Raw genomic sequence first — 16,840 nt, forward strand, 5'->3', positions numbered from 1 at the left:
CCTTGTACAAAAATATAAAAGTTTCAAAAATTTTGAACCAACCGTTTTGTCAGAAAAATTACACTGGTTATATTTAGCAGTTTGACAAACATCAATTTTGATCATTGAGAAGCTTGATATCCTTTTTACAACACAACGTAATTAAAACGTTTAGCTGACTTTACAGAGTTATCTCCCTGTAGTGGTAGGTACCACCTTAAGGTAAAAACCTTCGAAAGAAACTGAACTACGATCTTTCGTTTATAATTTCAACGGTGACCTTTTTTATTTATTCAAATTATATAGTGTTTTGTTATTGTGTTTCGTTAAATTTTTAGTTTGTTTTTTGTCTTTTGTTGTTTTGTTTTTTATAATTGTAACGTTGTGACAACTTCGATAGACACATATGTAAAGAAGATTTCCATCAAAACAATGATTTTCGTAACTTTGATATAATTTATTGCTTTTATATATTTCAGTTATTTCCGTAATTTAGTTGTTTTCTGTGGGGGTCATTGTGCAATTGTCATTGTGAATACTCCATGCATGAATCAACTCTAAAACGAATGTCACACACAGCATTGTCTATTTTAGTTTTATCTTCATATAGCTAGATTGATTGTTTGGTCATATTTTCTGTCCAGGAGCAATATTGTCATTTTTTTCTATCCACTAGCAGGAGTGTCATTTTGACCGTTTTCTTTTGTTGTATCATCTTGTTGCGCAGCAGCTTCTTGACCGTCATTGTATGCAGCTTTCAGTGAATATTGAGACTGTTCATCAGAGTATGGCGCCTCACAAGGAAATTCAACTTCTCTACTAGCCTGACAACCCATCGAAATATATTTTTACTTTATCTGAAAATAAATGCAAGTTTTTAAACTTCGGATTTGTTAATCTCTATAGTAGATAACATTATTAAAAAGAAGATGTGGTATGATTGCCAATGAGACAACTGTTCACAAGAGACCAAAATGACACAGAAATTAACAACTATAGGTCACCGCACGGCCTTCATCAATGAGCAAAACCCATACCGTATAGTCAGCTATAGAAGGCCCCAAAATGACAATGTAAAACTTTTCAAACGAGAAAACTAACGGCCTTATCTTGACTTACTCTGGTCTTGAAATGAAGTATTATTAAGCTGTTTGTCATTTCCTGTTTTGTCATACATGGAGTCATTTCAATATTCCAAGCATTTTTATTGATACAAAATAATCAACGACATGACTATTACTAACAAACTACCAACCACTGAATTACACTGAGTGAATCCTTATTTTGGACAAATACATGCATAATGAGTTGGGGTATCACACGTTTGTGAGAGTTCAAAAATCCCTCTAACCTTGGACGGTGGTGTTCAGCAGAACATCAGAACCATCTGTAGAAATCAGTTCCAAATGTCTTTACCTATCAGATTTGCAGGCTTAAAAAAATCAACTATAACATAAATATAAAAGACACAAAGTACCGATCTAAAGAGCACAGTCATTCAGTACACATCCAATGGATTAAGTGTACAGATTCATACATAGTCTCAGAAAAGCACGACCTTGTATTTCCTAGTAACTATTATAGTTCGGCGGCTACAAGCATATTTCAGACGAATTGTGCACATCCTGTTACAAGCATGAAATTTGGCATAGACCTTTCTCAACTATTACTCTTTTATTTCAGATAGGGAGGCATTTGAACAAAAATGTCTCACTTCCGGTAAAATCCAAAATGGCGGACGTCATACTTAAATCAGCCAAATATCGAAGGCTAGCGTTTAAAAATGTGTTATTATCATGCTACTATCATAATATTTGGTATATACCTTTGTTTTTACTACTTTTGGATAAATTAAATAGATAAGATGTCTTCAGAAACCCCACTTCCGGTTAAAATCCAACATGGCGGACATTGTACTTAAATGAGCTTATTTTTTAGGGAGGGTAATTGAAATGTGTTTTAACGTATTGCTACTATCGTTACATTGTGAAGGATTCTTTCTTTGGTGCTTCTGATGGCTAGAATGTATAAGACATATGCCTTAAAAACCCTTACTTCCGGTTATAACCTAAATGGCAGACATAGAAATATCATTTTTTTATTCAAATTTTCAACTTTTTTCAAAATGTAAAGAAAATGATTTTATTTTGTGCTGGTCATTAAACTTTTGGCTTAAAGTTATCCCCAAAACCACCTATTCTAGCATGTTGTAAATGTTTAGATATAAAGTTAACACTTCCGGTAAAAAATAAATTTCAAAGATGAGTCCTCAATCTATTTCTTCGATGTAGATATTTGGATAGATTGATTAAAACAAAATAGAATCACCATAATACTAAAAAATATTTAAAGTTACTACTATTTGGCCAGGAATACATTTTTATTCACAGTCACCATGACATGCACACATCGCAGTGCACGGGATACCCGATTTTCAACATTAAAAATAACCGCGGTATCCTTTCTTACATCCACAATGTACAAGATTCTTACAAAATGATGAGGTCTCAAAAAGAGTTTTTAAAAAGCTATCCTCTTTGTCTTCGCCTTGAATGGGTAGCATAAGAGCCAATCTGTTGCTATAACAACCATACGCATCCAAGACTTCATTCACTCGTATTTCAGTTTCAAGGTATTTTATTAAGGCAAGGACATAATACCCAATCAGCATACTTGTTAGGCCGCAATTCACAATCGGAGAGCTGATTTCCAACATTTACAAAGACTGTGGTATTGTTTCTCACATCGTTAAATTCCAAAAACACATATTTTCTTGCCTTGTTAACCAAATCTGTTTCTTTTTTTCGATCTTACAACAAAACCAAGTATCGTTTTCAATGACATTAAACTCATCAAATCCATATTGTGATGTTGGCTGGTCAATCATCATTCTAAATGCTATAGGCACATCTTCAAAATCCATTTATGTCACCAACGCAGTTTCTTTTCCAGCAAACGTGTTATCTTTTAATGCCTAGTGCATTTGAAAGGTCATTGATTGATATATATCTTATACTTGTTCCCTTCCAAATGCAAACCAAAGTTTGTCTGCCCCTATGTCACGGAATAGCGAAACAGCAATGACATCAGTATCTGTTTGAGTCGTGACTCATTTAAGTCTGTGTTTCACCGCATCAGACACATCGATCTTGATTCTAGTGTCAGCCTCTTCGTGTAAACATGGTGCTAAACTTGAAACATCATCAAGTGTTGGATAACACTGAACATCCTGAGCATTTGTTGCTTCAACTACCTTGTACTCAAAATTGTATTGAGCAAGCTGCTGTGAAGGAAAACTTAAAAGTTCTTCCTTACTGTCGTCATCTCTCAGAAAACTTTGCCAATTTTGAGGATGTTTTTAATCCTGGATTCGTCTGTGTATTCCCTTTCCCCTAAATGTTGCTCTTGCTTCTTTTAGCAGCTTTCAAACTACCAGTATTGCCTATGTTCGCATCCGACACTACATCCACTGTTGTTACAGTTTAAAAGTGTTTCCGAACGAGTATGATGATTGGGAATTATGTCCTTACCTTTATAAAATACCTTGAAACTGTAACAAGAGTGGATGAAGTCTTTGATGAGTATGGTAGTTGTAGCAACAAATGCTCAGGATATTCTATCTTATCCACCACGTGATGTATTTTAAGAGTAGCACCATGTTCACATAAAGAGACTGACACTTAAATCATGGTGCATGTGTCTGATGCAGTGAAACACAAACTTAAACGAGTCATGATTAACAGTCACTGATAATGCTGTCAATACTATTTCGCTATTCCGTGACATAGGGGCAGACAAACTATGGATTGTGTTTGGGGATGCAAAAATCTTTGGATTAATATCTATCAATGGCCTTTCAAATGCACTAGGCAATGAGTGATCACACACACTTATTTCTGACCCATACCTTTACCGGTTGTGATACGGTTCTCTCTTTGCTTTAAAAGGAAAAAAAAGACTGTGTGGGAGACATTGATGGTATTTGAGGATGTGACTTTAACATAAAGAATGATGATTGATCAGCCTTAATCACCGGGGTTTTACTGTAAGATCGCACAAACTTATCAGATGGAGCTAACATGATTAACGAAGCAAGAAAGTCAATTTTTGCACAAAATGGAAAGCTCATTATAAGTGAGGCTATTCCCACGACTTGGCCTAGTCTTTCCAAGCATGTTAAACATGCAATATTCTTATGCAGGTGTTTAGTGAGACGAGCTTGGGATTGACTTTTATGCTACCTAGTCTAGTCATTAATGGATTGCGAAGGGACAAAGAGGGTCCCTTTAAAAAAAAAAATTCTGAGACCTCATCATTTTTTCAGAAGCTTGTACATTATGGATTTAAGAAAGGATGCCGCGGTTATTTTTAATGTGGAAAACCGGGTGTGCCATGCACTGCGATGTGTGCATGTGGTGATGACTGTGAATAAAAATGTATTCCTGGCCAAATAGGAGTAATTTTAAATATTTTTTAATACTATAGTGATTTTGTTTTGTTTTAATCAATCCATCCAAAACTCTATATCGAAGAAATAGATTGAGGACTCATCTTTGAAATTTACGTCATATTTTTACCGGAAGTGTCAACTTTATATCTAAACATTTACAACATGCTAGAATAAGTGGTTTTGGGGATAACTTTAAGCCAAAAGTTTAATGACCAGCACAAAATAAAATTATTTTCTTTACATTTTGAAAAAAGTTGAAAATTTGAATAAAAAAAATGATATTTCTATGTCTGCCATTTTGGTTATAACCGGAAGTAAGGATTTTTAAGACATATGTCTTATACATTCTAGCCATCAGAAGCACCAAAGAAAGGTTCCTACACAATGTAATGATAGTAGAAATATGTGAAAACACATTTCAATTACCCTCTCTAAAAAATGAGCTTATCTAAGTACAATGTCCGCCATGTTGGATTTTAACCGGAAGTGGGGTTTCTGAAGACATCTTATCTATTTAATTTATCCAAAAGTAGTAAAAAACAAAGGTCTGTACCAAATATTATGATAGTAGCATGATAATAACACATTTTTACACGCTAGCCTTCGATATTGGGCTGATTTAAGTATGACGTCCGCCATTTTGGATTTTACCGGAAGTGAGACATTTTTTTCAAATGCCTCCCTATCTGAAATAAAAGAGTAATAGTTGAGGAAGGTCTATGCCAAATTTCATGCTTGTAACAGGATGTGCACAATTTTTCACAAAGCCGCCGGACTATTATATTATATTGATGTCGGACAATATCTTTTCAGAAATCTATAGTTATCCTCATTATTCAAAATCCAAACAAATGCTAGTACCGACAAAAAAAATACCATAGAAAAATATCACCATATAAACCTACAAAAACAACATAAAATATCAATATAACCTTACAATCAACATCACCAAGAACGATTGTTTTCATAGAACAGAGAGACGAACGAGTCAACATGGACATCAACAACTCAATAAACGGGTAAAACTATATATTGCTGTCTGCTCTTTATTCGGGTTGTAGTCTTTTTGACATATTATTCTCCATTTCTATTCTCAATTACTTCAGCTAGATGTCGAGTTGGATATTGTCAATTCAAGTCAAACAGGTCGTTATTGTCTCCATTGGACGATATCATGTCGGGCTGTTTCTAGCATACTATACGGTATAGGCTTTCTCGTTGCTAATGGTTGCACGGTTGCCTATGTATACATGTTAATAATTCAGGGGCGGATTTAGGCGGGGGCGTGGCGGGCGTGCGCCCCCCCCCTAAAATTTGCAAAGCATGGGTTGACTTCAACATGTTTAAGTATCAGAAGAGACCATGCAATCATGTTTAACATTCAAAGTATATAAAACAGTCAGTTTAACAGAATCAACGTGATTACTAATCAACTGATCTACGCTTTATTAAAGTTCTATAAATAATTTCAAAGGAAGGTGTCAAACGCAGAGCTGCATTTGATGACAAATATAATAGGTTTTTAGCAGTTAAAGTAAAAACAAAATAATGTTACATTGTATTTGAGGTTTTTATTATCAATTTGTTTGATAATCGTAGATCTAAAACATGCCTTACTCACTTTCAAAATTTCATTATGACACGGTCAAGAAAACAGTCGGCAGGTGAGATTCTTTTATAATATCCGTAATGAAAGATAGGAATACTGTATCAAGCGAAAGGTTAGTTTATTAATTTGTATCTCGCGATCTATGTCTATATTTATTTCTCACTTGCATCCTAAATATTTAGCCGAATTCTATACTGTATGCTTGGGATCCCAAGAAAATAAATAAAACTGCGTAAGTGCATCTCATTCTGATTTTAGTTGTTTGTGGCGAACACAGTAAAGTCTGACACGACCACCGAAAATCAAAAAAGTAAAAAAACAGATGGTATGAAAGGACAAATAAAAATTGCTGGTAAAAGTAGAACTTTTCGTTTGAAAATTATATTGGTCAGGTGAGCAATTGTAATCTGTCTCGTCTCACTTTGCGCCCGTCTGTCCGCCCGTCTATCTGTAAATTGTTGTCAGGTGTGGATTAAGGCAGTTTCGGCTCAGTGACTGAAACTTTAATTCCTCGCTAATTTTAACACACAGTAGTTCGAAATATCTACATTTCACCCCTTTAGAAGAATATTTCAATAATTTAACCTAAAAAAACCTCAAAAAAATTGCGCGCCCCCCACCCCCCTCCCCTAACTGGAAATCCTGGATCCGCCCCTGGTTATTGCTTTCATGCCCTAATTATATAACATCTCCTTATTATTAGCTCAATTGGGTCGATGACTGATACCAAGGTCAATATGTCAAATGCCATGCATTGATATATTTCTTACATTATTTTATCTATTGTTTTAGTTAAAATTACAGTTGAATGTAGTGTATTTGAGGGTGCACATTAGTATTGGCCTCGAAGACCCGACTCTCACTTTCGAGCTACCATTGGAGAAACACACATATAATTTAATGTACATATTAGAACAAAACATTGACTTATGTTTTTTATTATAGATAAAATGTTATAAATAAGAATTTAGCATAACGTTTATTAAACATATATAGCATTTGAAAGACAATATAGAGATTATAAAACCACTTGTACACCCGGCTAATATAAAAACGTTATTAGATCACCGGTTCATTCAAGCAAGGAAGAAAAGTATTATTATAATATATACAATTTAAACCATGTTCTATATTTGGACTCTGTTCCACAGGTTAAATACTTATATTCAATCACGATTTTTTATATTTTAATTCCAATGAGATGTATTTGGATTCAATTTTCGATTAAAGTAAAACAAACGTTCTTGATATTTCCTCTGTATGATATTTGTACTTACCGGTGATTTGACCACACTCTACTTTGTTGACACTTCCATAGATGTTTACTGTACTATCTTTTTTCATGGATTATTGATTGTTTATTGATGTTGCTAGGTATTTACTTAATTATTGAAAGATATTTATGGTTGACTGAGAAGTCACATTTGATTTTTTTTATACCGTGTGCAAAGCTGGCTGTTGATTGATTTAAAAAAAAAGTGATGCTATGAATTTAATACAACCAAGCTGCATTAACTGCCACGAACAATTAGACAGTTAAACAATTATAATTATTAGAACCACAAGTGTGCTTCAATTATGAGGATGATGATGAATGGCTGTTAACTATCAAATAAACATGCTAGTTTTGAAAAGGAGCCCGCTGACGAGATATTGTAGCATTGGCTTAAATTTATGTCACATGACCATCACCTCATATTCAGGACGAGGACATGTAAATGTAACATGGGTATTTAATAGATATAGGAAGATGTGGTGTGAGTGCCAATGAGACAACTCTCCATCCAAATAACAATTTAAAAAGTAAACCATTATAGGTTAAAGTACGGCCTTCAACACGGAGCCTTGGCTCACACCGAACAACAAGCTATAAAGGGCCCCAAAATTACTAGTGTAAAACCATTCAAACGGGAAAACCAACGGTCTAATCTATATAAACAAAACGAGAAACGAGAAACACGTATATATTACATAAACAAACGACAACTACTGTACATCAGATTCCTGACTTAGGACAGGTGCAAACATTTGCAGCGGGATTAAACGTTTTAATGGATCCAAACCTTCTCCCTTTTTCTGAAACAATAGCATAACATCACAACATAGAAAAACATACGATAAAATATCAATTGGCAGACTTAACTCAATCAAAAAACGTATGATTTAACGCTGTTTTGTACTAGACCGACAGACGAGCTGGATTTATAGCGTGCTCGTTCAGGTAACGCATGCCACTTTACCCGGTCACATTATGCTGACTCCGAAGCGACTATAGGCTATGCTCTTACATGTACTCCTTAATGCCGTGTGCTTAACGGAGAAGAAGCAACATACCAATTTAAGGGCCTTTAGTTTGATTTTCATGTTGATAGAACTACATGAAATAGTTAACCTAATCCTTATAGTTCTAAGATTATACCTGCCAGACATAAACACCCTACAATCCTTCCTTACTACACAAATAGTTGACCTATTGCCTTACCACTGAACCGTGAAAATGAGGTTATAGTCATGTGATACTTAAGCCAATACAGTTAAATGATCCCTTCAATATCTCGTCAGCGGGCTCCTTTTCAAAACTAGCATGTTTATTTGATTGTGAGTTGTCTTAGCGGGGCCTTTTATAGCTGACTATGCGGTATGGGCTTTGCTCATTGTTGAAGGCCGTATCGGTGACCTACAGTCGTGAATGTTTGTGTCATGTTGGTCTTTTGTGGATAGTTGTCTCATTGGCAATCATACCACATCTTCTTTTTTTTTATAAAATTGTGTTGCAATGTGAAATCCCGGAGTACCAATTTTTTACTGGCTGTATACTTCTCCGGAACAGACTAACTATTCGTAATAGGAATTTTATTTACTGTTTTTGACAATGAATAGATAATGAAATTCGTCTCCTACTCCAGATCCACAGAGATGAAAAAATCGCTCATTTTTTTTTATCCTATACCATCTTCCCGATTTTAGGGGAAATTTTAAAGTTTGAATATTTCAGATTTGCTATACAAATTCTGTCACACGGCTTTAACTTTATTAAATATGGTTTCAAACGAAAGTCCTGTTTGTATTCAAAATCTGCATATAATGCACTTTTCTTTAAAAGTTATTCATTCGTATATATAAACTGATCATTAAATTGTCGTGAAGTAGCACGAGTAGGTTAATATGTTCTGTATTTATAGTTTTTTGAAACCCAGTCAGTGATATTGTTTGCCTTGAATTAGTGGAGAATAAAGGCTGTTTTTCCCTGGAGAAGAATCCCAATTTGAAAAAAAGGCTTAAAATTATTCCCAAAAAGACAACTTTTTCCCCAAACAGTGCAGTCTCAGTAGTAATTGTGCATGAATAGAAACTAAAAAACACTCATTTAAAAAACATTTTTCATGCCTAAAATGATTATATGTGCAGATTTGAGGGTCTATTTGTTAATGTCTGTGTCATTTTGGTCTTTTGTGAATAGTTGTCTCATTGACAATCATACCACATCTTTTTTTATATGTGTGATCGTGAATGAATGTGTTGGGTAAAGGCTGTACACGTGTCCACTGTTATTGCTCTTATTCAAATGCTTAGCAATGTACATCCAATTTAGTAATATATCAGCAGGATGATTAGTTGTTGCTTTTACTTGAACTGTCGCGGAATAGAAATTCCTTCATAATATAAGTTCTACAAGGAAAATATATTCTGGAATACTTTTTCCACAGGAATAAATATTACAGAATATGTTCCTAACGGAATAAATAGTATACAATATTTGTTCCAACAGGAATAGATATTATTATAGTGTATATAACAAAGTTTCCATTGGAACTTCTGTCAGGTGGAACAAATATACGTTGACAGTGGAAAACATTTTATACAAATTTAGGACTATACAGAACCGTTTGAAGAACCAAATCAATCAATCAGAGACTTTTAATGAAAACAAGATAACAATAATTTAGTCATTATCAATGAACTATACTAGTATATATTTGTTTAGGGGTCAGCTGAAGGACGCCTCCGGGTGCGGGAATTTCTCGCTGCATTGGTGACCTTCTGCTGTTGTTTTTTTCTATGGTCGGGTTGTTGTCTCTTTGACACATTCCCCATTTCCACTTTCAATTTTATTTACAATTTGATACGTTGAGATAACATCCTCTAGGCAGGTATAACATTCAAGATAAGTTTGGATGGATCTAAATAAAACATGTATAGACAACTTACTGAGTTTAATCTGTAGACAGCTATCAGAAATATTCCACCAGAAGGATATCATCATTGAGGTAAACGCAAGTTCCCCCAGCAGAAGGTGTAAGAAACCGTCACATCAAACAGGGTTAATGCTAAACATATTGAAGATTAAAAGGACCAAACATTTAGGTGGATATAATTTGGGTTATATAACCATAAATGTACACACTAGGACTTTGGTGGATATTTGTCTCATTGTCAACCATTCCACATCTCCTTATTTTTAAACTTGAAGGCCATTCGAACTCTCTACCCCCCCCCCCCCCCCCCCCCCTTCCCCCTTACATATTTGTTTACATGACTCCATTCGAAATGGATACTTCATTGGCATTCATACCAAATATCCTTATTTGTTTTATTTAATATTAATTGCAAGTTCAAAATTTAGGCCAACAGTAGCTTATTTATTAGCTTTAAGCAGATTAGTCTTTATAACAAACAACAACAAATTAATTCCCTGAATACAAAACACAAAACTTTGTGACTTAAGTATTGAATATCTGTTGTTATAAACAGTGATAAATAAGATAATAAATACAAATATTGTTCAGTACAAAATGAACTATTATATAGAATGATTTAAACAGATACAAACTCCCGTCAAAATGTTATTTTGATGTCTTTATTTTTTCTGAGCGATATTTCCATATAAAATGTGTACAATTTTATTTTGTTTTCAACATACGAACTATTCGAAGTCCAAATATTCTTTGGTGCCAATCAGAAACAATATCACATTGACTTTATCCAATGTTTCATTAAACAGTTAAATGGTCGGGTGTTTTATGCCAAAACCAATAGGAGTAAAAAAATCGCATTCTGACATTTAGATGTGCCGGCCACATTGTTAAATTTTAAGTATAAACTTGTGAAAATAGATTTATAAACTTTAAAGCTTAGTACTTATAGTGTCAAAAAGGAAAACAAGTGAAAACGTTAGAACTTATTTACATGAAAAACATAAATGTTCATTGAACGTGAATAACATCATCTTAGTCTTTGTTCAATAGAATAAGCTAGCACAAAAACTAGAAATGTTAGAATACCAACTGATACAATTAATGTACGCCTGAAGCATCGCTCTGTGTCGGGATCCAGTTTGGGTCTGTGTATCATTGGGGAACATAGATCTGTGTCTGTAACTTCCTCCTTTGGAGTACTTTTGTTTACACACGGAGCAATGGTCCCTTTTATACTCTTTTTCCTTTTAACAATGTTATTATTTTTCTCAAGGACACCAGAACCCAGAATTTTATCGACGATAACTCTTCTCTTGGACGAGAAAGCATGTTGGAATGCCTCGAGCACAAGCTTAAGCTTCCTTATTTTACACGAACACAGCTCTGTCTCCTCGCCACAACAAGGTTGTTTTTCAATCTTCTTTTTCCATTTTTGTCTTAACGTACTAGGAAGTGCCTGTCGTCCAAGTTCCATTATTTTTGAACGCTCCATTTTTCTCAACACACGTCACATTAATCCATATACAAAAATAGATGAATCGGTTTGTTTCAAAAGTTTGTCTTATATATTTCTATCCGTCCAAGTTAACACATATTCCTTCTATTATGATAGAGTTAGAAACCGTCTTGACCCGGCCTTTTCGCGTCGAGATATTGTTTACTTTTTCAAACAACGTGTGATTTCAATTCACACTATTAACAGAAGAAATTGTTCCTTTAAAATTTAAAAGACGCCTTTGGGTAAATAATAAGTATTACTAATCCGTAATTGCATTTGAATGAAAACCTTTATACATAATTCCTTTAATGAGGCCTTTTCACACATTTTATTTTCTTTGTTCCTAATAACTATTTGGTGAAACTAATACAGAAATGAAATTGAAGATGGAAAAAGGGAATCTGTCAAAGAGACAACAACCCGATCAACGAGCAGATAACAGGCAAAGTCCACCAATGGGTCTAGATACTATTTAAATTTTGTGCTTGAAATTATGACAAATGTGTTTTTAATTGTTTATTTTACTATACGCATATGGTACTGAATATATTAATGATAATAGTACGTTTTCAAATCCCACAAAATTTCAGTGTTTTATTACCTATGTTAAATTCATAAATAACTTGGATGGAGAGTTGTCTCATTGGCGCTCCACATCTTCTGATATCAATTAAGTGGATTTAGTTTTATTTTGGCAATATCAACTTCCATTTGATAATCTGGCAGTGATATTGTTGGCTTTTTTTTCAAAACTACCTGTACCCTTTTTCACTGGGAAAATATGCGGCATTTTCATGAAATTAGGAAATTTAAAATAAACCATGAATTTGTCTGAAACTTCAATTTACAGACCCATTTTCAAGAGTCAAACCCTGCTTTAAAATAAGACCCCAGTGATGATACACAAATAGACCCTCAAATCTGCACATATACTCATTTTAGGCATGAAAAATGTTTAAATAAGTGTTTTTTAGTTTGTATTCATGCACAATTACTACTGAGACTGCACTGTTTGGGGAAAAAGTTGTCTTTTTGGGAACAATTTTAAGCCTTTTTTTCAAATTGGGATTCTTCTCCAGGGAAAAAAGCCTTTATTCTCCACTAATTCAAGGCAAACAATATCACTGACTGGGTTTCAAAAAACTATAAATACAGAACATATTAACCTACTCGTGCTACTTTCACGACAATTTAATGATCAGTTTATATATGTCGTGTACAAGTTGCGATTTTGTACATGTTATAACATGTACAAAAATATTGTACATGTTATAACTTGTATGATGCAAAAATACAAGTTATAACATGTACAAAAGTACCTCATACATGTTATAACCTGTACAAAATATTGCCTAAAAATGGTTTTAACTTGTACAAAATCGAAAAATAAAGATATGTTTCTATTATCGCAACAAATGTTATTGACATCAATAATATTTTCATAACTTTTTTATTATTTCTTCATGTTAGTGTGTTTTGTCCTTTTTTGATACAGTTAATGTCCAGAGGTCGGTATTACAAAGCATTCCTAAGACTTGTCATAAGATACATGTATATCTTAGGACATGTCTTATGATTCTCTTATGACTATCTATTGACATATCTTTATTTGATGAATTGTAAATGTGAGTGTCCACTTTGAAGGCAATAGTAAAATACTTTCATTCTAGTTGACACTAAAAGACATAAGAGGATAGCCAGGACAGATGTGTCGACAAATAAAATTGGGAATGGAAATGGGGTATGTGTCTAAAAGATAACAACCCGCCCAAGGAGCAGACAACATCCAAAGGACACAAATACATGCTTTCAAAGTCGAGGATATATATTTAAAACATAAAAATGAAATTCGCCTAATGAAATAATCGTATAGTTTATAAAAAAAAAATTGAGTTATAAATTTACATAAGTCATGCTGAATGCCAAAAATGTTGAAGAGTAGATCCAAAGATATTTATAATGAAACGTGGTGCAATGAAAACTATTTCAGCTCTCTTGATTTTTCAGAGTAAGCATATAAGACATTGTTTTAGTCTTTGTATGCTATAAAACGAGAGGGAGGAGTATTACCCAATATTATTAGGCATCGTTCTTCAAATTTTGGGAAGAATTAAGTTACATGTACTAGTATCTAATGTAATTGTCATTGTGGAAATGCAAGCTTTTAGTAAATAGTGTCACACTTATTTAAGCCATGATGGACTACATAAAACATTTAATCACATGAAAACACATTTTGCCAACATAAGTCATGAAACATATATTTCTGTAACTATGTGATCATTGTCCTCTACAGAAAGAGACACGTTATGGCCTATTTATTGTTGTTGTTCTTTATGCATTGGTGAATTTAAATGTGTATTTTACTTCATTAAGATTTATCTTAAATTTTGTACAAGTTAGATCCATTTTTAAGCAATATTTTGTACATGTTATAACATGTATGAGGTACTTTTGTACATGTTATAACTTGTATTTTTGCATTATACAAGTTATAACATGTACAATATTTTTGTACTTGTTATAACCTGTACAAAAATGCAACTTGTACACGACATATATACGACATTGGTTTCCCAAATGAATAACTTTTAAAGAAAAGTGCATTATATGCAGATTTTGAATACAAACAGGACTTTCGTTTGAAACCATATTTAATAATGTTAAAGTCGTATGACAGAATTTGTATAGCAAATCTGAAATATTCAAATTTTAAAATTTCCCCTAAAATCGGGAAGATGGTATAGGATACAAAAAAATGAGCGATTTTTTCATCTCTGTGGATCTGGAGTAGGAGACGAATTTCATTATCTATTCATTGTCAAAAACAGTAAATAAAATTCCTATTACGAATAGTTAGTCTGTTCCGGAGAAGAATACAGCCAGTAAAAAATTGGTATTCCGGGATTTCACATTGCAACACAATTTTATAAAAAAGAAGATGTGGTATGATTGCCAATGAGACAACTATCCACAAAAGACCAAAATGACACAAACATTCACAACTGTAGGTCACCGATACGGCCTTCAACAATGAGCAAAGCCCATAACGCATAGTCAGCTATAAAAGGCCCCGATAAGACAATGTAAAACAATTCAAACGAGAAAACTAACGGCCTTATTTATGTAAAACAAATGAACGAAAAACAAATATGTAACCCATAAACAAACGACAACCACTGAATTACAGGGTCCTGACTTGGGACAGGCACATACATAAATAATGTGGCGGGATTAAACATGTTAGCGGGATCCCAACCCTCCCCCTAACCTGGGACAGTGGTATAACAGTACAACAAAAGAACGAACTATAAAAATCAGTTGAAAAAGGCTTAACTCATCAGATAGATTTAATTAATTCTCAATTATCAAGCTTCTTTAGTCTGCTGCTCTTGTCGTTTTCTATTTAAGAAAGGGAAATGCTGAAATGTTACTATTACAGTTTTGTTTCTGCTTTTGACTATTTACCAGAACCTTTCCCCCCGAGAATCTGTAATCGATAACACCTTTGCTAAAATCGGAAAAACATTGAAAAGATCTAGTTTTTTTGTTCACAGGGATACTTTTCACTATTTTCAAAGTTGGGATCCAGTTATAGCTTGTACTTTGTACCATGCGGTATTCGAATGACCATATAATTGAAAGCCGTACGGAGACCACTAGTTGTTGAGATTCTTATACCTCTTTGCATTTCTTTTTTTTCAAACAGCCAATGCATTACATCCGATTCGGTACAATGAAAAAAATAATCCTTATTTTGATATTATGTAGATTATATCTAATAACATGTACTAGTTGTTTAAAATGTATATCTGTCCATTTTGTACACTCATTGCTTTTACAATTAGCTACCCATAATCTCTAAAAGTCATATAAATGTCTGATCAATATGATCGTATATTTGTCTTTGTCTTATTGTAATTACGCCTCTTCGACTGGTAGTATACTTTCACTTTGTTGAAGTTGACCACCTATACATGTAAATATAATTAAAGAAAGATTCAAGAACTTATCTTTTAAAATATTTGTCATTGGAATTAAGTATAAGAACAAAATTTCTGGATTTCAAATATATATTCCTTTGACTCTCTGGTATATGGAAAACACAATTACACAGAATATAAATGCCGTCAAACATGCCGACATTATAGTTAGTCTCTGTAACTCGTACAACTCAAATTGGTCTTTTTGTCCACATTCTTGTTTCGGTGTCGCCATATCCTCTAAGTTGTCAATACTCATTTTCCTTGAGAAATCATCACTATGATTTTCATCCTCAAAAGTAGGATATTTACTTTGTAACAATTTCGTTTCGTTAGCCATTAGAACTTTTCCTTCACTAAAGAAACCAAAATTATATAGATCTCCACGTGTGTACCGCGCTGCTTTACTGAAAGTAGCCCGGATGTTCCCAGATGATGCTGATCTGTGTCGGTGTAAAGAAAGTTTCGTCATTACCTAGTCTTGTAATTCATTATTGTGCTCCGTAAGATTGTCAGATCGCTTCTTACATCCGGGTATTCTAGTGAACTATGAAACACATATATATATATATCCTTAAAATATTTCAAAAGTGCTTCGATAAGTTATTAAACAATTATGGCTGCCATTGTATTTTTTTTCAAAATATTCAATGACAATCTCGATGTTTATTGCAGTTTGATAAAAGTAACGAGATCTGATATGAATATGGCACTATGTCTTTACTCGCTGTTAGACAAAACACGTTCACACTAGTATGAAAAAGTAATTAAAATTTCGAGGTTTTCCATCATTCTTACTGTCCAACACTAAGGAACTTATGTCAGATGTTAATTAGTATTGTGATCAAACATGTCTCGATCATTAGATAAATGACATATTGTCTTTATAATAGACAGGTGGTAAAAATGATTTTGAAATAGCGAGACCGATAATACCATATAAATCACACAACAAATAACAAATTAAGTTAAAAAAAAATAACTAAAAAAAAAAGAAATTAAAAAAAAAAGAAAAAAAAATAATAATAATTCATAAACCCATGAAGTTTTGAAAAAAATATTGCCAACTGATTACCATTAACCGTAGACCCTATTTATGTTAACTGTGAAAACACTAGGCCATTT

The sequence above is a fragment of the Mytilus trossulus genome, chromosome 12 (assembly GCF_036588685.1).
Source record: "Mytilus trossulus isolate FHL-02 chromosome 12, PNRI_Mtr1.1.1.hap1, whole genome shotgun sequence".
Taxonomy (NCBI): Eukaryota; Metazoa; Mollusca; class Bivalvia; order Mytilida; family Mytilidae; genus Mytilus; species Mytilus trossulus.